The sequence below is a fragment of the Phoca vitulina genome, unplaced genomic scaffold (assembly GCF_004348235.1).
Source record: "Phoca vitulina isolate PV1807 unplaced genomic scaffold, GSC_HSeal_1.0 scaffold26, whole genome shotgun sequence".
Classification (NCBI taxonomy): domain Eukaryota; kingdom Metazoa; phylum Chordata; class Mammalia; order Carnivora; family Phocidae; genus Phoca; species Phoca vitulina.
The window spans coordinates 16,987,037-17,012,255 of NW_022589729.1; the positions used below are offsets into that span (position 1 = coordinate 16,987,037).

Consider the following 25,219-nt stretch of genomic DNA (forward strand, 5'->3'; position numbering starts at 1 on the left):
TTTGTCTGCAGGTCTACTCTATTGTTGCTATTAGAAACTTTAAATAAGCTCTAGAGATTTGGTATACAACATTGTACCTATAGTCAACAATAATATATTGTACACTTAAAAATTTGTTAGGAGGGTAGATTTCATGGTAGGTGCTCTTACCACAATCAAATAAAATCTTAAAAACTCAAATTACGTTTACCTCAGGCCTAGAAAATTATATTCAATTTGCTTTTGATGTTATCTAGAAAAAAATAATTTTTAACTGTTTAATGGAAGGGAGAGACTGGTAGTTGTATGTAATATTAATGTTCCTGTTCTCAATAATAGATTAGAATTTTATATCATTCCAGTGATCTGCCTAACTAAAGCGCTCCATTTTCCAGCCTCTCTTTTCACCACGTGGGCGTATTCTAACCAATTAGATGAAATCAAGTAGGTTATGTGCTACTGTTCCTTAAAAATAAGTATCCTTCTTTTCTATTCCAGTTTTGCATATAAAATTCATTTACTTTTCATTTAAGCCTTACCAAATAAATTTGGAGATTTTATGTATTTTTTCTGGTTTTTGACATATCTCCTATTCTTACTTATGAGAAAAGAGTCAGGCAAATAACTAATGATTGTAAGATTTAATTAATAGTTGGGCAAATATTGGATGCCAGTCATTGTACTTTATGCTTTTGAAAATAGGTTATTTATTAAAGATAGATATTATTATCCACATAATATAAATGCAAGATTACTGCATGAACTACTTTTAAAAATTAATCAAACAAAACTAAACAGCTTACAACATTAATAAGAGACTTAGTTTCCTAGTTGAGGCAAAGGTGATTTAAAAATATGAATTTGTAAAAATAAACATATCTTTTACTGAAAAAGGTAAATATGCTAGCCCTATTATCTAAAAATGGAAGGGTTTCTTCCAAAAAATAGTAATGTCTTTATTTGAATGCTTCAAAATAGGTCTATGCAAAATGTACCATGGATTAGTTGATATTTAAAACATGTTCTAATTTCTGCATATATTATTACCTAATTACCAATAATTTTTAATTTCAGAAATACACATTTGTTGATAACAAACCATGTTCTAGATACTTGCAAGGTAATGAATACTAGTTTCATTCATATAATTTCATTGCTTATAAGGGCTTAAGATTTTTATTGTTTTGTTTTTTAAAAATGATAACAAAAAATAACAATGACTTGAGTTTAATTTTTAAACCTCAGTCTTTCAGACAAATACCATCCTCATACTGTATTCCTCTTATAAGACTTCTTCATCTGGATAATTTTCATCACTGCTCAGTTGATACAATCAACCTACAGTTATCTTCCTTGTAAGTACCTTATCTTCTACCAAGTTTCCGTATCTTAAGTAAGGAATTTCTCAGTTTTCAGTATAAACCAAGCACTCCCATAAACCTCACGCTTTTGTGAGATACACTTTGCAATATATCTTGACTGCACCCTTCCTTCATGCAATATTCTGAACTACATAGAATACTGACCCGCTATTTCCTTTCCATGTTCACTGTAACACCTTGATATGTACACAAAAGTAACTGTTTCCTAATTTATTTTCTTCTTTAGCCTCCTCTCCAACAAATCCATTCTAACATGAATATTGCATCCTGTCATTTACCTGCTTAAATAGTACCAATATCTCTGTTAAAAAAAAGACCCAGTTCAAACTACTCAACTCATCAATTAACACTCTCTGAAAGTGAATCCACTCTTTTTAACCAATCTTTTACTATTCCCTAAAATAAAACCTTCTTTCCAACTCTCAATTTACCCCATAAAAATGACATACCTGAATCCAGGCCTTTCTTGAAAGTCTTGAATGTCTATCTTGAATATCTATCTGTGGACTTTTGCTTAACCAAATGCAACCTTCAAGTTCTTATTTAAATATTATTTTAGTTACAGCCAACGCCAGTCTCTTGCTACATCTGGATAGCAACTAACTGCATAGATTTGAAGGTAGAAGTCTACTGTAGGCTTCCTCTCTTTATTCGTCATATTTTCTAACAATTTTCTAAGTTTATGTAGTCTGCATTAAATCCCTTTAAACCAGAAACAACTAAAGCCTTTTATTTTCTTGCATTGAATTCTTAAGGAGACACTCTAAATAGTGTTTGATTGTCATTTCCACACTTTTAAAAATTTATTATTCACATAGACTTGATTGACAAGTCAAATGTTATCTTTAAAATTTTTTTTTTATTTAGATAGCTGCTATTTACCTTCCTTTTCCATTTTTTCTAAACTACCTTTCAATCAATTCTCCTAGCTAGTCTCTCTTCAATTCTAATGCCATCCTGCTGAATGTCCTAGCTTCAGGCCCCACAAAAGTTAAATCCTGTTATCTAAGACATCCATAAACAGAATTAAGAAAGTCGCGGGTCCTCTCATCTGATTTGAAAAACAAACAAATGACATTCTCAGTATAATTCTAGTCCACTTTGTGTACATATGCCTGTCCACACAAGTTGTAATATACAGCAATAACAGAAAAATAAAATTAAATAAATATTTAAATTGGACAACTCAATTTCTAATTCTCATGAAGTATGAAAGGAGAACTTCATGATGATATTTGTCCTAATATAAATGAATTACTAGCATGTGTTTTTGTTGAATTACAGTTTTATTTGATTTTCTAGCTAGTTTTACTACATATACTTTGCAGAGATACACTGGGACACCTACACTAACCATGATATAAAATAAAAGCATAAACTTTGTATCTCTTACAAATGAACTTATTATTTAGCCTTTTTTTTTTTTTTTGAGAGAGAGAGCGAGAGAGCGCGTGCATGAGTGGTGGAGAAGGGGCAGAGAGAGAAAAAGGGAGACATAGAATATTAGGCGGGCTCCATGCTCAGTGCAGTACCTGACACAGAGCCATGCAGAGCCGGACACGGGGCTCAATCTCATGACCCTGAACTGAGGGAAAATCAAGAGTCAGATGCTTAACCGACTGAGCCACCCAGGCATCCCTGTTATTTGATCTTAAATAAAAGATCTTATTCTCTTAACTATGACCATAAGCAGTATTTTCTAATAAATTTGTAAAAACAAATTTTAAAGATCAGTGTTACCTCATATTAATTTATAGATATACATACAAATTCATAAATATTTATAAATCTACAAAACAGAATTATAGCACATGGTCAGTGTGAATTCCTGCTTTATATTCAAAAAAGTGTGATACCTAAAAAAATGTCTTTTTCATTTATGATTTGGAGAGAATAATAATATCAATATCATGGTTGTTTGGCATGAAATGTAAACAATTGCCCTCTTACAAGAATTTTTGCATATTGAGAGTCAGGGAAAAGCAACCATCTTTGGACAGGTCACTCTGAACAAGTAATCAGTGGAAAAGTATGAAGCTATCTCTTCTGACAAAACAGGAGAAGATATTATCCTTTTTGTTCCAGACGCAGTAGGAGTAGCAATCGTGAGTAAAGAAGCCAAAGCAGAGAGATTAACCCAGTCAGTAAGATCTTAAAAGGCAGTAAGAAACAAGAGCAAAAGGTAGTTTGTTTTTGGCTTGAGAGATATTATGCTGTGAAGTTCCTCTTAGTTTGGTTTAGTTTTCTGTAGTGTGGTGGCTGAACTATGCTATAGGAAACTGATAAATCCAATAAATAAGAAAATGTTTGACTCTTGGAGTGATAAATACAAAACGAATTTACAGTATTCTCTATTTATATAAGAATAAGATAAATTAACTTGAACAAGTTTTAATTATGAAAAAATGTATTTTTCAGAGGATAAAATGAAGGTGAGCTCCCAAGTAGTAACACCCTTCTACGCACTTCCGTATAGCACACTATACAATTACTAAAATGAATCACTACAATTGTTTAATATTTAGTTTGACTGCCTCCATAGTAACAGCTTGTGTTTTTATTATTTACATTCCGTAAAGGATAGGAGGTTCAGTTTTATATCTCAAGAGCAGCTGATGAGTCTTAATTTTAATCAAAGTATCTCTTACAAAAATAAGCAAAAAGATTGGAGACTACTGAGAGAACAAAGAATGGACAATGAAAGCCCCGGGCTAAAATTTGCTATTGACAGATTGTATGTATTAACATACAATCTTTGGGTAGTGATTTCATTAAGAGAAGATTAAAACAAGGGCACATTTGTTATTTTTATCTAAGTCAAGATTTAATGTTTTGAATCAAAATTTGAATCCAATATTGCTTGATGTTTCATTTTTAAAAAGCTAATGTCTTTGAGCCAGGTAATGTGCTATGCATGCCCTAGTCATTATGGTGTTGAACCCTCACATCAATTCTATGAAATTGTACAACAATTATGTATACCTTTTCAATGAACATTGTGATTGCACAGAGAGATTATTTAACCTGCCTAAAGTAACATTGTTGTTAAATTATAGACTCAAGATTATGAACCTAGGCAGCCTCCAGAATCTCTGTTCCTATCAAATATTCTATTCTTGTTTAAAATATTCATTGATTCCCCACCACCCTTTTGAATTCAGGAGTAGTCCTAAAACTTGCCTTGGTTAATGGATTTGGTAAAAATGACATGTGCCACTTCTAATGAAATGTTTTAAGAGCTAGACCAAGATAGTCATTCACCTTCCCCCTTCCATGAAACTAGTGAAGATAAAGGCCATTCAGTCAGCCTGATCCCAACATGAAGACAGTGTGGAGCAGAATTAGTGCCAGCCTGAGATGAACCCATAGGATAAAAATATTCATAGCTTTAAGTAACTAAGAATTTGTATTATTGATTATTGTGGTATAACATAGCTTATCTCAACTGATATAGCTCATAACCACTATATTATTTGGTTTTCTAACACAGTATGCATATACCTAGTGCCAAATCACATTCAATATTTTACTAGCTTATATGTATATCAGATAAAGATGATGCTTGGTTACTTTCTTTATCTGAGAAAATAGTATAAATTGTAAGTCAATATTAACTAAGATATATGTCCTTCTGCTTGATCTACTGATCAAAATTAAAGAAAGTCAAATAAATAAGCTAAGCCAAAAAAAAAAAAAAAAGAGAGAGAGAGAGAGAGAGAATTTAATGTTACATAATAAGACAAAGAATGTTTAAATAACTCAGAGCAATCAGATCAGATTTTACAGCTAAGTCTCAGAAACAAATGGCTTATTCTTGGCTCTCATTATATATCAACTTGGTTCTCTCTTATCTGGACATATATTAACTGTATGCATTAGGCTTTTATCATCAGAGAGAGACTGACTTGCTTTATCAACTTTATTATGAAAAACTCAAAAATGTTCCTGCTTGATTCAGATGCACAACTCTGGACCACCCCACTGTGCTATCCAGAATGGGGTAATTAAGCAGCTCATTTTAATAAAAGTCTTCCTCCCCCAACACACATATGGAACAACCCACTGTACTCAGATAGGTGGGTGGGTCAACATAAAAACACTACAGCCCTCACAGTAGTCACATTAATAGTTGTAAAGTTCTAGTTCCCAAGTGAGGAGAAGCAGCATCCTTAAGCAAGTAATCTGCCAAGGTATAAATTCATCAGAGAAGAATTTTGCAATGATTATCAATAATTTAGAAGTTTTTCACATTATAGTAAAGAATGATCATTTAAAAGAATAATTTGTCATTAATTGGAACTCTATGATTTTATTTTCTGAATAGGCAGTTGTGGCAGTTTAATTAGTGTTCTATTAAGTTGTAATTCTCCACTTCCTTCTTCCTGAAAAAAGCATTGTATTTCTGAGTTGTAATTTTTGTACTTATCAATATCTTTCCAGATCCTACTTGCAACTAGAGGTGATCTTGTGGCACAGTTCTGGCCAAATTATGTAAGTGTAAGTAACTAGGAGGGAATTAAGTAAGTATGTAAGTGTAAGTAACTTAGAAGAAAATATCTTAAATAGTATATTTTTGGTGCAAACTCCTTAGGATTTTGGCAATCTCATTTTATTTTTTTTTCTTGGAATATATATGCAAAACCTGGAGAAGCTGGGGGCCTCTTTATGCTTTGAGAATGAGCATTTTGCAGAATTCTAGTGGACACCTAGACTATTAGTGACAAATCTTAACTGAAGCACCAGTCCTAATCTGCCTATTCACCCACTTGGAGACTTCTAATGGCACGAGTCACATAAATGCCAGTATATTTAAGTCACTCTTAATTGGATTATCTTTAACTTACAACCAAATGTAAATCCTAGCCAAAGAGTAGTTTACAAAGATATTCTTTATAAATTATAATCGTGGTGATGGATCTTGCTTTTATATCTCAAAAGATCTTATTTAAAATAGTTTGTTGTTTTATGTAAGTGAAAATGCCACATTAAACTGAAAATGTGTTCTTTTTCCCAAGACAATCTAAAGTGAAGTCCAGTTATAATCTCTAGAGATAATTATCTATTTTTCTCTGAGTTCATATTTTCCAGATGACATTTATTTCTTCGTTAGTGTCATCATAATGCCAATTTAGACTTTCCACAGTCTTTAGACTAAGTGTTATGTTTAACAATTCCAATACATACAACACAAAAAAGAATTACAGGACAGTCATAACAGACATCTCCATTTAAGGGAAAAAGGGCAAGCTTTTCACAAAGATGGTACTAAATGTGAAAAAGGAAGCTCCTGGCCCTCCTGAAGCTGAAGCCAAAGCAAAGACTTTGAAGACCAATAAAGTAAGCATTTAGAGCCAGAAGAAGAAGGAAAAGGAGGGGAAGAAGGAGAAGGAGGAGAAGAAAGAAAGGGGAAGGGGAAGAGGAGGAGGAGGAGGAGGAAGAAGAAGAAGAAGAAGAAGAAGAAGAAGAGGAGGAGGAGGAGGAGGAGGAAGAAGAGGAAGAAGAAGAAGGAGAGGAAGAAGGAGAGGAAGAAGAAGAGGAAGAAGAAGAAGAAGAAGAGGAGGAGGAGGAAGAAGAGGAAGAAGAAGAAGGAGAGGAAGAAGGAGAGGAAGAAGAAGAGGAAGAAGAGGAAGAAGGAGAGGAAGAAGAAAAAGAAAGAGGAGGAGGAGGAAAAGGGGGAGAAGAAGAAGGAGGAGGAGTAGGAGGGGGAAGGTCAGGAGAAGGGGGAGGGAGGAAAAGAAGATTCACACATCATCCACCTTCTAGAAGCCCAAGACACTACTACTTTGAAGGCAACCCAAATATCCTAGGATGAGCACGCCCCAGGAAAAACAAGCTTGACCACAATGCCATTGTCAAGTTCTTTCTCACCACTGAGTCACTCTGAAGAAGATAGAAGACAGCACACTCTGTTGTCCACACACTGTGGATGTCAACACCAACAAGCACTAATTCCAGCAAGCTGTGAAGAAACTCTATGACATTGATGTGGCCAAAGTCAACACCCTGATCAGTCTGATGGCTTGAGGAGGGTATATACTCCACTAGCTCCTGAAAATGATGTTTTGGGTGTTACCAACAAAATTGGGACCATCTAAACTGAGCCTAGCTGGCTAATTCAAAATATAAACGTTTTCATCATAAAAAAAAAAAAAAAAAAAAAAAAGGAACAGAGAGTGATCAAGACTTCATAGCATATACCACATTGTGCTAGAATAAAATACCAAGGTCTTCCAGCTATGAAGTAAAGTGAGTGCCTTCACCAATAATCTATCCACTCTTTATAATTCTCTCTGAGTGAGTACTTTCTGCCATGTCCCTGCCCCATGTTTTCTAAAAGGAGTATACAGGAAGACTTTACTTCAGCTCTATGGTATTAAGAGTGAGCCTTCCGCCCCCACCCCACCCCCAGTAATAAGAACTGGGTTGTATTCAGAGAGGGAGAAATTGTAGATTCCTGTTTACCAATCTTCTTTGTCAATAATTTTTAAAAATCTTACTAGCTACACTGAATTAATTTCAAATAATTCAGAACTAGTAACTTCAATGATAATAGTTATCTAATCATATTTTGAATGTGGACTTTTTTCCCTTTATGTTATCAACAGACATGCCTTTCCACAGTGGATAAAGAGTAAATTAGTTTTGTTTCCCTAACCCAGTCTGAGAACAAAACCTGTAACATTTTAAAATGAGGGCTATGTTGTAGTAGAATGAACAGAGTACCAATTTAACATACAAGAGTAAGGGAATTCTCATTGTCTTCTGCCCACTTTGATGCAGTCTGTTCTTGACTTTATGGTTTGCCATTTATGGTGGCCCATTCTGAAATCCAATTTCTATATTATTAAGGACTTGGGCATCATGCATGTTATTACAATTGAAGGTAGTTTTGTCAATAATAGAATATATATCTATGTAACAGAATGTGATGAGAATGTCTATTCAGGTATGGCTAGATCTAGGAGCTCAAGTAATTTCATTAGAGCTCTACTTCCTTATTTTATGGTTGTCCTTGTCATTTCTTGCATTGGATGTGATTATAGATTCTCTCCAATGGTAGCAAAAGATGCCATCAGCTTTACATTCCTCTACATGCAGAACTTTTAACCTAAAATAGAAATTGGGGCACCTGAGTGGCTCAGTTGGTTAAATGTCTGATTCTCCATTTCTGCTCAGGTCATGATCTTGCAGTTGTGAGATCAAGCCCCACACTGGGCTCCACTCAGTGCAGGGTCTGCTTCAGATTCTTTCTCACTCTCTCTCTGCCTCTGCTCCTCCCTGCTCGCACGAGCGTGCACATGCCTGCACTCTCGCTCTCTCTCAAATAATAAATAAATAAAATCTTTAAAAAAAAGAAATTATCTTTCACAATGTCTATAAATTAATTCCAAGGAAGATTTGGGTGATCTTTGCTTATGTTCCATGTTTACTCCTGTAGAAAGGATTGGAAGCAACATAATTTATGACCTGTCCAAGCTACAGATTTTGCCTATAGAGGAAACTTGGAAAAGATAAGGGACACCTTTCTTTCTTTCTTCTTGCTTTCTTTCTTCTTTCCTTCTTTCTTTCTTTCTTCTTTCCTTCTTTCTTTCTTTCCTTCTTTCTTTCTTTCTTTTTCTTTTCTTTCTTTCTTTCTTTCTTTCTTTCTTTCTTTCTTTTTCTTTCTTTCTTTTCTTTCTTTCTTTCTTTTTTATTTCAGCTTTATTTAGGTATAAAATTGGCATATAAAATTGTAAGATATTTAAAGTGTACATTGTGGTAATATGATATACATCGTGGTATACACTGTGAAAAAGATTCCCTCCATCTTGTTAATTAACACATCTACTACCTCACATATTTATCTTTTTTGGGTGTGTGTATGAGGACATTTAAGTAACAAGAAATAAATCAAACAATCACTGCAATAAGGGAGAATACCAAAGGTTTCAGTCTATAAAACTAGGGACCAAGGTCTGAATGTCAAGGACAGTGGAAACAGCCTTAAAGAGACTGAGCATGATTAGAACCTTAAAAAAGAAAAGATCCTCCTGTCTATTTGTAGAGAGCATAGTCACCTTAATGAGTTTGTTGCCAAGAGCTCTTTATCTAGCACACTGAGTATGTCACACTGAGTATGGCCTCTATTTTTTTCAAATTTGAAGACAGCTGTTAATAGTATCTTTGTTCCATGTTGGTTTTTTTCTTGCTATTTTAACTATTTTTCTTTGGTTTTGACTTTTACCAATTTTGCTATGATACAAGTATATATGTATTATAATTTCCCATAGTGGCTTTAACAAATTACCACAAACCTAGTGGCTGAAAACAACACAAATTTATTATCTTATAGTTCTTGAAGTCATAAGTCTGAAATGAGTCTTATGGGACTGAAATCAAGGTGTTGATGAGGCTGTGTTCCTTCTGGAGGATCTAGGGGAGAGACTGTTTCCTTGCTTACCAATTTATAGAGACCATCTGCATTCCTTGGGCTTCCGGTTCTTTCTTCTATTTTCAAAGGGACTCACTCCAGATCTACTTCTTTTTTTTTTTTTTTTGAAGATTTTATTTATTTATTTGACAGAGAGAGACACAGTGAAAGAGGGAACACAAGCAGGGGGAGTGGGAGAGGAAGAAGCAGGCTTCCCGCGGAGCAGGGAGCCCGATGTGGGGCTCGATCCCAGGACCCTGGGACCATGACCTGAGCCGAAGGCAGACGCTTAACGACTGAGCCACCCAGGCGCCCTCCAGATCTACTTCTATTGTCATGTCTCCTTTTTCTTTTCTTTTTTTTTTTTTAAAGATTTTATTTATTTATTTGACAGAGAGAGACACAGTGAAAGAGGGAACACAAGCAGGGGGAGTGGGAGAGGGAGAAGCAGGCTTCCCGCGGAGCAGGGAGCCTGATGCGGGGCTCGATCCCAGTGCCCTGGGATCATGACCTGAGCCGAAGGCAGACGCTTAACGACTGAGCCACCCAGGCGCCCCTCATGTCTCCTTTTTCTTATTCTGGCCTTCGTATCTCCCTCTTATAATTCCCTTATGATTATATTCAACCCTTCTGGGTAATGCAGGATAATTTTCACATCTCAAAAATTATTAATTCAAGCACTTCCACAAAGTCCCTTTTGTCAAATAAGGTGACAAAGTCATAGATTCTGGAGATTAGGACATGAAAATCTTTAGGAAGTATTAGTCAACCTACCACACCTACCATATAGATGTTCAAATCAGTGTTTTAAACAAATCTGGGAATTTTTAGCCATTATTATTTTGAGCAATGTTTCTGTGTCTTTTTCTCCTCTCTTTTGCCACTACAATTTCACAAGTGTTGGAATACTTGATATGTTTTAACAGATTTGTGAGATTTTGTTCATTTTCTTTCCATCTTTATTCCTTTGTTCTCCAGGTTGGATACCTGATCGATGGAAAAGTGCACTGTGGCTTTCTTCTGCAATCTCAGATATCCTGTTGATTTTACCTGGTGAAATTTTCATTTCCATCATCATGCTTTTCATCTCTAGAATTTCCATTTGGTTGTTTCTCATAGTTTCCATTTTATGTTAACTTTCTCTATTTGTTGACTTGATAATAGAATAATTTCCTCTCCTTCTTTGGAAAGCTAAATAATATTTTCCTTGAGGATTCTTCTCCACTAAATCAACAGTCTGATCCCACTCAGAAGCAGTCTCTGCTCACTGCTTTTATTCCTGAGTATGGTTTTCAATTCCTGTGTCTGTGCATGCCTATTTTTTTTAGTTAAACCTGGCATTACAAATAAATTGTTGTTTGGCTTCGACTGTAATTTGTTCTTCTGAGGGTTATTAGTATTTATCTCACTAGGCAATTGTTCTGTCCTTATTGCAATCTACAGCCATTGATACCGCTTCTCAGATTTTGTTTCTGTGGCTCCCTAGTCTTCTCTCCTATATCTGCATAGTTTAGAAGTCACCCAAAATCCATTAAGGAGTTGTACTTAAGTCTCACGAATTTCCACTTCATGCTGCATAATGTGTTGCTTGAGAAACGCATTAAAAAAGTACATCAAATCTGCAAACTCCCCAGTTTTTCAGTTTTCATTAGCATCCTCTGGGGTCCCTCACCCACGTTTCTAATTTAGCTGTCATGGAAGACCGTGAGAAGGGCTGTCCCTGTTGCTGCTGCCCCTGCGGCTGCCATTTTTAACCTCAGTCTTTCTATAGATCTCTCACTTCCCAAATCTCTCCATTAAAGATTTCTCTTCTCTGTTACCTACTCTGGATCAAGATATCCACTCCTAGAAGTTTGGGAATAGGCTAAAACTGTAAGCCCTCAAACACAATCATTGTTATTGGAAGCAGTAGCTCCTCATGAGGAAATAAACACCTCTCAAGATGTTGTCTATCTTGGTCATTTTCTAGTGTCATGTAATAGCTGTTCTTGATAATTTGAGATAGTGAGAGAGAGCACCAGCGGGGAGGAGAGGGAGAAGCAGGCTCCCAGCTGAGCAGAGAGCCCTATGCGGGACTTGATCCCAGGACCCTGGGATCATGACCTGAGCTGAAGGCAGATGCTTAACTGACTGAGCCATCCAGGGGCCTGATAATTTGTCCAGTTTTATACTTAGGTACTACCTCCTGGAATCACCCACCATTATGGGAATTCATGTCATCTTTGCTGGAGGTATTGTCTGAGTTACAGGGTTTGTTTGTTTGTTTGTTTGTTTATTAACTATATTAATGTCAGACATGCATTTTGGCAAATTTAGTAATATTGTAAGAAAACATAATTGTAGCTTAAATAGGTTGTCATTTGTTTTTAAAGAGGAAATATAGGACTTAGTTAATGTTGGAAAAACTTGAGCTTATTAAAGAATACATGGTGATTATGATTTTATATGAAGTCCCTTATATAATTTCTTACTTCTGAATAGGTAATCCCTTTTATCTTCCTGCTTATCCTTATCAACCTGGGAACTAGGATTCTGAACTATTGATATGCCTTAACATGAAGTAAAACAACCAAATATTAACTGATCAAAAATTTTTCATCTGAGAGGGAATATTCCTTCATGACACCAGGGATAAAATGTTAACAGTCATACAACCTGCAATTATCAGGACCATAGTTTGAAGACACAAAAATATGTAGGCAAAATCAGGACTGGAGGATAATCATAGTAATTTGTGTTATATGTTCACAATTACTTGCTTTCCTCTTATTCTTTGTCATTCTTCTTTGCAGGCATAATACACCTTCCCAAACCATTGAATTGGAACTCTGGGACATTTGACATGCTTTAATTAATGAGGTATAAAAGGATGTGACATTTGTTTTATCTGAGCAAAAGGCTTTAATGTACTTCTGTTAAATTTCATACTCCTACCTTTCATCATAAAAATATGACCCCCATGGTCACTACTCCTTTAAACTGAGTTCCACAAAAGAAGACATACACAGGTGAGTCCCGCCAAGCCCAGAGAAACCAAGAGAGACCGGAAGAAGAGTTGTAGTTGACCCATATCTCTTACGTAATATGGGCAAAGAAAAAATTTGCAGTTGTAATCCACTGAGCTATTGGTGATTTCTGCGACGATAGCAGAAAAATGACTAAAACAGCCATCTCCTGTATCTCCTTAAATATTTAAAATAGAGTACATACCGGTTCCTACCTTAAAAAGTAAATAATAATATTATGAAATTAAATGTATAAGTAAGAATTTGGAGTAGTGGAATGTTTTTTGTTTGCTTGGTGTTTTTTTTGTTTGTTTTTGAGTAATGGAATGTTTGAATATGGATAAATCATCACTAAAATTGAGGTAAAATTATTAAAGATTTCTATCTTATTATTGGCTTATAATTATCTTACATGATTTGGAGGAGAAGTATAATGGTGTTATCTAGATATTTATTAAATTTTTATTGCAGCTAATGATATAGCATATTTATATACTCTCACTGGGTATTTGTATAATAAATCTAATAAACCTATGATAATTATCAATCCCCTGCTCTTAGTAACAATAACTTATACTCAAGGTGTTTCTTAGATAGTGGAATAGAACAAATAGTAAATTAGAAATAAGAATCAGGGGGCGGGGGGCACCTCGTGTCTCAGCTGGTTGAGTGTCTGCCTTCAGCTCAGGTCATGATCCTGGAGTCCAGGAATTGAGCCCCATGGGGGGCTTCCTGCTCAGCAAAGAGTCTCAGCGGGGAGTCTGCTTCTCCCTCTGCCCATCCTCCTCCTTGTGCTCTCTGTCACACTCACTCTCTCAAATAAATAAAATCTTAAAAAAAAAAAAGAAGAATCAGGAGGGAAATGACATCTAAAGTGAATTGTTTAGAATAATTCAAGCTAATCATTACTCAAGCAATATTTTTTCAACACCTTTTTTTGTTGTAGTTCTTTGTTTATGATACTGAGAAGTTCTGTGGCAGGCACAAATAATTGCATTATTTAAGGACAGAAACAAAAAGTGTACAGTACACAAAATAGATTCTCAGACAAAATTCAGGACAAATAATTTCTAATCATGGCTCTGTCACTGACAAGTTCACCTATCTGATTATGGACATGTCTATTTCCCCCAAAATATTTTCTTTCGGGGCGCCTGGGTGGCTCAGTTGGTTAAGCGACTGCCTTCGGCTCAGGTCATGATCCTGGAGTCCCAGGATAGAGTCCCGCATCGGGCTCCCTGCTCGGCAGGGAGTCTGCTTCTCCCTCTGCCCTCTTCCCTCTCATGCTCTCTGTCTCTCATTCTCTCTCTCTCAAATAAATAAATAAAATCTTTAAAAAAAAAAAAAAAAGAAAAGATTTAAAAAATATTTTCTTTCAAAAAATCACAAATCAACAGAAATGGTAAAATGTAAATAATCACAACAAAAAATTATATATACCCTTCAACTTCATTCCATAACTGTTAATTAAACATTAGTTGATTCACACAATTAAAATTTATAACAAAATTTGAATCACTGAGAAAAGTGGTTACTATATATCATATAAAATACAAAAAGTATGTTTTTTTGGCATTTGTATAATAAAAAAGCCAAACTCATCTGATTCTCCCTGGATATTTTCCATACTAATGGAGGAAAAAAATCTTATGATCTATTTGTATGCAGTTCCACAGAAGATTTAATGTCAAATTCTCAAACAGTGTGTACTTGAGGTGTTTTTCAGAGAGTCTCATTCTTTGAGGGACTGTATCTGAGATAATTTTAGTTATGCTGTAATATCTCTACAAATGAAGAGAAAGCAAGTAGCAACAAGTATCACACTTCCCTCTGTGGGGTGGGAAATACAATAGTAAGAAAATAAATTGCTTTAGCTGTGCTATCTTTTGATGTACTGCTTAGCAGTAGGTGGTCCTCCTCTGATCATTGGTTGACTGCCTTTAGGAATAGTTCATGGCAGTTCAGAGAGACACTCCTAGGAATTTTATAATTGGAGCAAAATACAAGGACTCGACAAAGAGTGATACCCTGAGGAAAATCTGAGAAGACCAGAATAGTCAGAGACTATTTATTACAGGCCAAAAAAACAAAACAAAAAAACCTGAGAACAACTTAAAGTGATCATCTTCTAATATATTTTTCCCTTGTACATGATATCATTGTGGGTAAATAAACTTAGATAGCAGTTTTTTGTGTTCAAGTTATTATGACCATTATATAACTCAATTATTATATATGGAAAGCTACAAAAAAGTTTATTCATGGTTTCCGCATACCCATTAGGTACTGCTGAATAATATCATAATCTTTCTTTACTTCTACTCCAGGAGAATTAATCAGAAAATGATAAACACATATGTATATATTATATGTATATATATGTGTGTGTGTGTGGGTGTGTGTATTCATTAAACTGGAAATATGGATGGAGATATAAACACACACACACACACATTTGTAAATTATATTGTACCTCAAGTAAAAATAATCTCAAATTTTCACATTTTAAGAGAAAAGATTTTTAAATTGCTGATCATATAGTAAATATTAATAAATACCATAGATATTATAGACAAAAAACATCCATATTAACTGATTGTTTTGCTCCTGGCTTTGTCTGAGAGGAAGCTCAGACCCATGATTATAACCTTATCCAACAATTGAAAAGTGAATTATGGTGTGTTCCTCGTGTGGCCTTGTTTGGTGTAGGATTTAAATAGATAAATTTATTTTTTATTTTTTTAAGATTTTATTTATTTATTTGAGAGAGAGAATGAGATAGAGAGAGAGAGCATGAGAGGGGGGAGGGTCAGAGGGAGAAGCAGACTCCCTGCTGAGCAGGGAGCCCGGCGCGGGACTCGATCCTGGGACTCCAGGATCATGACCTGAGCCGAAGGCAGTCGCTTAACCAACTGAGCCACCCAGGCGCCCTAAATTTATTTATTTTTAAAATTTCCATAACTGTATTTCCCTTCTTATACACCATGTCCAAGTGTGACATTGGTTTATTTTATCTCATTTTAGAAAAAAATACATAGTAGTACCTTTGGGACATAGGGGTAGACATAGAGTTATTAAACTTGACACCAAGAGTATAATCTATAAAAAGAAAAACTGATATATTGTACTACCAAACATTTGTTCTGTGAAAGGACAGGATAAGAGAATGGAAAGGAAAACAACACTCTGTAAAAAAAAAATACGTACAAACTGCATGTCCAACAAAAGATTAGTGTCAAGAGTAAAAGAAGTTTAAATGTAGTTACTGAAATACATAAAATAACAAGGGAATAATAGCAAAAACATTTATTTACTGATGAAAATAGAATATATTGTACAAATACCATTAGTTGCCTAGGGAATATGATATTGAAGTGTTTATAGTGAGAGGAAGTTAATAAGACTTAATTATCTACAGAAAGGAATTGGGAACCAAGCCTTGAAAGAGATTATTTATATAAATTAAAAAAAGAGAATTATAAAAAAATAAAAAATGAAAAATCCTGTCCCACAGCAATGGAGTACTGCTACGCACTAAGCACTAAAAGGTACAAACTATGATCATATACAACAACCTGGATGAAACTCCAGAGAATTTTGCTGAGTAAGAAATTCAATCCCCAAAAGTCACATCCTGTATTATTCCTTAAATAGCATTTTGAAATGACAAAATTATAGAAACAAACATACTAGTGGTTGGCAGGGTTTAAGGAGGGGATGGAGGTCAGGTAAGAAGTTGGAAAATATGAAAAGGCAATATGAAGGATCCTTGCGGTGATGGAAATGTTCTGTATTTTTACCAGATCAATGTCAATATCTTGGTTGTGATATTGTTGTATAGTTTTGGGGATTCTGAATTCATTCCAGGAAACGGAATAGAGTACATAGGATCTCTGTATTATTTTTTACAATTATCTATAAATTGACAATTATCTCAAAGTTTTTGAAAAAGTAATTAATCAAAAATATATGAGCAAATCAAATTGAAAATCATTAAATTCTTACTTTAGCATTGTGCAGAGCATAACAGTTCCTAGCAATTATGAGTCCATGCATTATCTATATACTATATCACACGTTATATACCCTGCATGAAGTAATACTGAGTTGTTCTCATTTATAGGAACACTGAATTTGCATCAGTGAATATTTTCTCTACCCCCCTGCCTAAACATGTTCTATTACTTTGGAAATGATGGGATAAAGGGCTTGAAAAGGATATAACACAATATGAGGGAACAGCCATACAGCATATTTGATTACCTTGTTTTAAATTTATATCTCTACCTCTTTTACTGATGGAAAACAAAGAAACTAGATGGCCACAGCAATGGTAGAATTAAGAATAAAATTGCAGGTGTCACTCTTTCTCTAAATTTAACAAATGTGTAATAAATCACAGTATTTAGTGCAAATAAAGTAAAAGCATCTCCAAATGAGAGCTGGACGAAACAACATTCATTATTTTAAATATTAATTTGTGATCTATAAATGGAAACATTTGGATGTATGTATCTTTGGAAAATAACTTTCATGACTCAACTTATAGTTGAGACCATGAATTACTACTAAAAAATGTCAAATATTTATATCTATAAACCATTCGTGTCATATCTTAAAAAAATAAAATACACAATATTGATTTGAGGCTTAAACCAATCTTTGGATAGTCTTTCAAAAGTGGTTGTTTCAGGTGGGGAAATGATTTTATATTCTCTCATACTGCACCATTTTTATATGTTTTTTTAGTTTTAAGATGATAATTTTGCTTTAAAAATATGCCTAGAAGAATACTTATAATCTACATACTTAACACTTTGATTCTCAGTTTAAAAACCAAGTGGGGACGGGGGGGAGTAGAATCTCCTTTTTTCATACAGAAAATGCGATCTTATCTACAAAACAAAAGTATAAAACAAGGTCATCTTGGGACTTTAGGTTTCCGGTCCTACATGTAAGGAGGTAGTAAGTCACCACTCCATAACTAACAAGTAAAATGTCCAATGAACAGACTGAAAAAAGTCAATTTTTTCTAGGATCCATACGTAAGAGCGGTGAGGACACAGAACAAACAAGGGGCAGCGTCCAAGACTGGAGAGACCGACAGAAGAATGCAGGGAGCAGGCTTACCAGAGCAGAGACCCGGGAGCAGCAAGCACCTCCGGAACCCAAACCAGGAAAACCCGTGCTGTAACTGAGGAAGTTCGGAGGCTCAGTGTGGACAGCTCTCTCTGAGTTAAAAAACCTCCAGCGACCCGGTCATTGGAGGCCTTGCTAATCTGTGAGATTTACGTACAGGAGATCCACTTGGTTCTCACAGTAAATATCCAGGGAAGTCCCCTCAAGATTACCAGCAGGAGGAGGGAAAGGCGACCGTTTTGGAAATATGTCAAACCGCTTTGTTCTTAAAAAGGCCTGCCTCCAGGGGGATCTAGTTATCCAGAGCCTAGCGGGCCTGAGGATTATCAGAGCCTAATTGACTTCAGGAAAGGGAGGTACCCAACTGCAGCCCACTCAAGCCTTTCACACGGGAGAAGGAAAATGCCCAATTCTAGTCGGCTCTAGACATCCCCTCCCACCTAACGGAACAGAAAAATAAAACCGAGAAACACTTGTGAAATTCACAATCTGGAGATAGAGATTCACTAAAAGCCTGAAATTTAATCATAGGACCATTGAAAGCTTCCCTTCTCCCCATACCTCACCACTACATTACTTAAGGACCTATCTTCAGCGGTTCCTTTTACATGATGGTCTGCTATCAAGGGAAAATGACAAGAGGTACCAAAAGGCAAAAACACAATATGAAGGGACAGAACAAGCATCAGAACCAGACATGGCAGGGATGTTGGAATTATCAGACCAAAACTTTAAAACAACTGTTATTAATATCTACAGGAGTCTAATGGATAAAATAGACAGCATGCAAGAACTGATGGTAATGTAAGCAGAGAGATGGAAATCCTAAGAAGAAATGAGAATCTCTGCACTTTTTTATCAAAAAAGTGATCCAAAATCTTAAATTATACATATAAAAAAAAGAAACAATCTTCTATTTTCTCTCTAAAAACAGTTACCTGCTAAATGTTGGGGGGGTGGGGAAAGAGGTAATCTCCAAGTTCCCTTCTATTGTGAATGTCTTAAGATTCTTTCAGAAGCCTGGCATACATATAAGAAAATGATTAGATTTACATTTTAAGAATTAAGTGTTTTAAAAAATGAAAGCCTTTTGGGATGCTATGACATTGATTACTTATAATTCATAAAGCTACAACGTATCCATATAATATTTAGTATTTAATTTTCCCCTAGTGAATATCCATCTAAATTCGTATTACATATAAATATGATACAATTTAATAATTACTATCCCCAGAATTGTGATGTTGTATATACCACATAAATGTATTTTTCTGGTAGTGTTAATATTTAATTTAGAAAAAATTTGAATTTGAAAATAATTTAATGTATCAATTTAAGACAAAATATTATTCCTAATAGATAATAAACACTGGGTTAAGTATTTCGAATGTCATATTTTTTTAAAGATTTTATTTATTTGAGAGAGTGAGCACGAGGAGGGGGAAGGGGCAGAGGGAGAAGCAGACTCCCCGCTGAGGGGGGAGCCCAATACGGGGCTCGATCACAGGACTCCAAGATCATGACCTGAAACGAAGGCAGGCACTTACCTGACAGAGCCACCCAGGTGCCCGTGGAATATCATATTAATATTACCTGTTTTCTGATACCATTAAACAGACAATTAATGAAGGAAATAGACACATTGAAAACAACTATTATAAAATCAGATGTGAATAATATAATAAAAAAAGACATCTGATTCTACTTCTGTTAGTCATAGGAAAAGACATTTTTTTAAATTGTTTACCAAGGATGAGTAGAATTTCAGCCAAAAACCGGGAGGAGACAATTTAGGCAAAGAAAATATTTAAGCAGAGACATTTAAGGAGCATTACATGTGTAAGAAATAATCTAAGTTCTTCATATGACCAGAGAATATGTTCTGTCAATTTAATAGTGGAACTAAAACAGTTGTCTACATTTTGTATTCTGAGATGTCCAAAATGGGTTGCATGTCCATAAGAGAGTGCTCTAGAAGATCCATTATGGCTGGGGAGAAAACTTGTATTTATTTTTATTCACAAATACAACAAATATTACTGATAAGTAATATATAATTTTAAAACATGTCAAGTTGTCTTGTGTAAATACAGTATTCCGAAGGAGACTGGGTATTCCACAGTATCCAGAGGATTGGAAAGTTAAGCCTCTCTTCATTTGTTAACTTCTCACACATTTCTTCAGTCTACCTGTACGGAATTAAGTGGATTTATATTTTAAATAATTTTTAGCAAAAGTAAATCTCACTTCATTTTGGAGAAAATTTCAAAGCTTTCTTTAAAGAAATTACAGAAATCCTAGGAAATTGTTTATAGATTAGAATGCTTGTTTTAATTGAAATATTGATTTTTCTCATATTAATATATATATATATATATCTCCAATGATTTTCAATTAGATAAATTATATTGGGTTGTTTTGTCATAAACAAATTTTAATTATAATAAAATCAAAGACTAAGACTAGCCAAATTGATAATTTAAAAGAACAAAGGTAGGTGTAGGGATGTGCCTTATCAGATTTGAAATATATAATGAAATCATACTTATTAAAATAGTTATATATTTGTGTAAATATTAAAAAAATAATTAACAGGACAGAATATGGAACAGAGATTTGGATCTACACTTATGTGCAAAGTTGTTTTATGATAAAGATTCCATTGCCAATAAATGTGGAAAAGATGAACATTTCAATAAAGTTGCTTGAACAACAGATAAAGAAAAATATTTTTTTCCGTATAAAGAAAAAGTGAACCTTGATAATAGATAAAGAAAAAGTGAACCTTGATCATATAGAATCCATAAAACATCATTTTAGGAGAGAATATAGGGAAATATGAATTCACGATAGGAGAATATTTCTTAAATGACACATAAAACATGGATATCATAAAGAAATATTTGACTATAAAGTACACTATAAATAATAGTTCACAATGATCAAAGACATGTAGAAGTAGGCAACAAATTTGGAGAAACCATTTGGAGCACCAATGAAAAGCAAAAAGTTAAATATAAACTATATATATATATATATATGCATATATACATATATATATACACACACACATTTGTTCTTATATATATCTATTCCTCTGAATTAGTAAGAAAATATAAATAATCTACTAGAAAATAAGAGAAAAATAACAGGAATTTTATATTATTTATTTATTTATTTATTTATTTTGGTAATAATAGGAATTTTTTTTTTTAATGAAACCAAAAGCACTAATTCAGGAAAACATCTTATTAATCATTAAGGAAATGCAAAGAAAAATCATTATGATGTGTTAATTACTATCTAACAAAAATATCAATATCTGATAATACTAAGTAGAACAAAGAGAACTCTCACATTCTGCTGATGGTAATGTAAACAAGTAGAGCCCATTTGGACACAGTCTTATTATTAAAACATTCATACACATGAATATTAATCTGTTGGTCCACATTTGTACAGCCTAGTAAGTTGTTGATTGCTGGCTTCCATTTGATAAAACACTGCCCATGACATTAGGGTGGGCAAATATTTTTAATACTATCCCCGCCCAAACTAAATTTACAACACTGAAAGTCTGTTCTCAGGTGAATATTTGATAAAGTCTTGCACTTGTCTAAGACTGTGGGCTGTTATAACAAAAATGCCATAGTCTGGACAGCTAATAAACAACAGAAATTCCTTTCTCACAGTTCTGGAGACTTGAAGTCCAATATCAGGGTGCCAGCATAGTCAGGTATTTTTGCTTTTTGGGTCATAGACAACACCTCTAGTTGTAACTTCACATGGTGGAAGTTAAGGAGGGAATTCTTTCAGGACTCTTGTATAAGGGCACCAATCCCATTCATGAAGACACCCCTGTCATGACCCAATCACATCCCAAAGATTCTACTTCCTAATGCCATTGCCTTAGAGGTTAGGATTTCAACATATGAAGTTTGAGGAGACACAAATATTCAGACTATAGCAAGTACACATGTCCAAAAATATAGCATAGTTTTTTTTCTTTAATAGAAAATATTTGAGACCAAAAAAAAGGATTATCTAGAAAAGGATAGAAAATTAAATTATTATATATTTCTATATCGTAATACTGTATAAAAGAAACAAGTCACAGAAAACATAAAAATAGTATGATATTTATATAAATGATTATAGCACAGAACATAGCTTGATTCATTTATCATTTTGTTATGAGTGATAGTGTCATCCATAATGTGATCCTTTTCCCTCAACCGTAAACAACGTTTGTTAAAGCTCCAAATCAAACAACGTACAAGCTTATTTCAATATGCATTCCTGGAAAACTCAGTGGATATTAAAGCTGTGCAAAAAGAAAAAAGAAAAAGAAAGTGTTTTCATGAGTTAAATGAAGTTAGGATTTAGGATCTGATCATTATAAACATTTTTTTACCTACATGGAACCTATATTTATATGACTCTGCTGAGCATGTCAGGAACGTTAGAATTCCTGGCCCCGACAAATACATTGTCAGTAATGATTTCCTAATCATGGTAACCACAAAAGTTCACCTAAATCTTCCAACATGATCTCAAATGGTGTTAACATTCTCATTGAAAGCCTCTGCTCTAGTTACCAAATAAAATCTAGGTGATACGGGTTTTTTAATGAGCAGAATATGGCAACTAGTGAGGTGGCTACAGAGAAATATCAATAGACAAGAAAAGACCTACTGACATTCTAAACATTAGAGATCTTTCCTCGGGGAATTTTTATTTTGGGGTTGTCATGGAAATAAGACTGAAGAAGATATTTTAAGGTTTGCAAGGAATATGTGTAAATTTTCCTCTCTGAGACTAATTTGTGCGGGGCATTGCTTGATATCCATAGTTTGGTAGTTGAACTTTAGGCAATAACATATTCTGAGATTCAGCCAGATCATGTCTGTCTACCCTATACTATCCTGAGCCCTTATGTTGCCAGGGTTAATGGCAGGATGAGTGCTACTTCTGGAAACACCTGGGTTTTCCACCCTCTGGGATCCAGTAACACGGATCTAATGATTTCTAGGAAATGTCATCTACTTTACATAACAATGTCAAAAACTAAAAAGAAGATATAGGCATGAAAATTATAAAAATGAAAACTGAAACATGAAAAAAAAAAAAAAAACTGCTGCACCCTAGGGATGGCAGAATGGTAAGCTGGCAGGGACCTAAATCTCTGGCGACTTATGTTCTACCAGCCCTGGATAAGTGACTTCTGAATTTTGAAAATTTGAAAAGTCTTAAACCTCCTCACTTTAAACTTCTACTATTTGACTTCTTATTTTTTCACTCATAGCCAAACCTAATCCTAATTAATACAGAATTTCATACCTGGACATAGGTTATTATAAATGACTGTATTCTACATACAAAATGCTGCACTTAACTAAAAATCCATGGCATTCACTTAGTAGGTAATGAGGACTTTAATATTGTAAACTGATGAAACGATAATTTTTATTGCATTGTTGAAAAATATTTGATCAAAATTTTAGTTGTTTGTACCATGGTTCTATGGTCTGAATGTTGGTTGCTTCTACTCTATTTTTGTAAAATCCTATAAGAGTCAGTTTGTGAACAGAGATGAAAGGAACATAACTGCACAGGGTGATCTCTGGTCTGATATGAGTGTTGGTGTTTTAAAACCATCTATATTCCAAATAGAAACAATAATAATCAGTAGTTCATAGTGGCATCATTAACAAAATGGTGCCCTAGAAATTTTTTGAGCGCCTTCCTTGCGAGTTCTGTACTAGACAGCAGGGGCCAGCATAGCACAAAGATCATTTTAAGAGTGCTTTTTGCTTTAGATGGCCTCAAAAGAGCTACCAGCAGGTGGTGGTGGTAGTGGGCATAACATGAGATCAATAAGTAAAAGACCAGGTCTTCAGTCTTTATGTCTGTACAGTTATTTGTCTTGGTTGCTTATTTATACAACTGACTAGAAGCAAAGAAATTGAAGCCTGTTAATTTTGTGGGAATTTACTGCCACAGAGACAATAAATTTAACCTGAAATATTCTGTGATTGTTCAATCCCTGAAGAAACTCTTGAAACCTCAAAAATATATCAGCAGGATCTAAGCTGTAAAGGCTTTGTAGCTACAAAGTCAGGCATGCTGCTCAATGCCCACCTCAAATACAGCCGTGGACTTACAGAGCCGTAGAGACCTTCCCATAAAGCAGAGTCATGGTCGCTGGAAAATATCCGTGAAGGGATTTGTTCCCAGAAAAGAAGCAGGCTGTCCAGATGGGCTAAACAAGGAATTTCTCTGCTGACATAGAAAGGGACCTTTACTATTTTAGCTCAATGGGATGTGATAAGTTGTACGAACCACTAACTGCTCTGTGTTTCTTATATTCCTCTCTTCCAGACAGATCTTTGCAAGCACAGTTATTCTTTTACTCTGTGTTAGGGACAAATAATATGTCCTTTATTATACAGATCACAAGACCATAGGGTGTTATACCTTATGACAGAGAAAGCTAAATATAATCCTGAGATCATGAAATTTAAGCTAAATGTGGTAATCCAATGGGTGTCTTCCTCGGGAAAGTGAGAGCTGGGATTTATGGGTATCTAAATGGGCTGTGACAGCTAACTGTTCCACAGTCTCTGCTCTCTTCTAAAATCCCAGAATTCTATCCGAGCATGTGGCTGCCCCAAATAAAAGTCCACTCCTTAGCTTTCTTAGCAGCTGGATATAGTCACGTGACAAAGTTCTGGCCAAGAAGAATGGATATGAGTAACTTTTAGGAAGCATTTATTAAAAGGAAGGGAAATGCCCTACTCTTCTCTTTCTGGAATGTGGGCATGAAGCCTGGAGCTGCCGTAGTCATCTGAAGCAGAAGAATAACTGCCATAGCTTAATTATGACAGAGCAGAAAGGTAGACAATTCTTGGTTCTTTGATGTCCTGTGTAACAGCCATAACAGGCCACAGAAAAGTAATCTCTGGACATGAGAAAATAAAAATTTTAAAAAGGAAAAAAAAAAAAGGAAAAAGATTGTGTTCTGCAATTTCCAACCAAACAGTGGACTATATTTCTTTTGGTTTCTCGTGATTCAAAAAGGCTCTTAAAAAAAAAAAAAAACAAAACTCAGAAATATCAGCAGGAGACAGCTGCTTAAGCAATTTAACATTGGTCGGTATTTATAAATTTCAGTGCCATTTGCTTAGAGCATTTATTCAGGATCTATAAATGAGGTGTGACAGAACCCTGTGGCTATTATTGATAAACAGGTTTGAAAGCTCATATTTTTATTTTGTTGTGCTAAATTACCAAAAACAGTG

The 25,219-nt window shown here is 34.6% G+C and overlaps 1 long non-coding RNA gene across 1 annotated transcript in view; it reads left to right on the forward strand.

Moving 5' to 3' along the window:
* The window catches only part of LOC116643425, a 114,316-nt gene extending 103,491 nt beyond the window's left edge, over positions 1 to 10,825 (forward strand). Inside the window, exons 4-5 of the long non-coding RNA XR_004301551.1 lie at positions 5,802 to 5,852; positions 10,750 to 10,825. This is a non-coding gene — a long non-coding RNA (uncharacterized LOC116643425). The remainder of the gene's footprint in view (positions 1 to 5,801; positions 5,853 to 10,749) is intronic.
* The last annotated feature ends 14,394 nt before the right edge of the window (positions 10,826 to 25,219 follow it).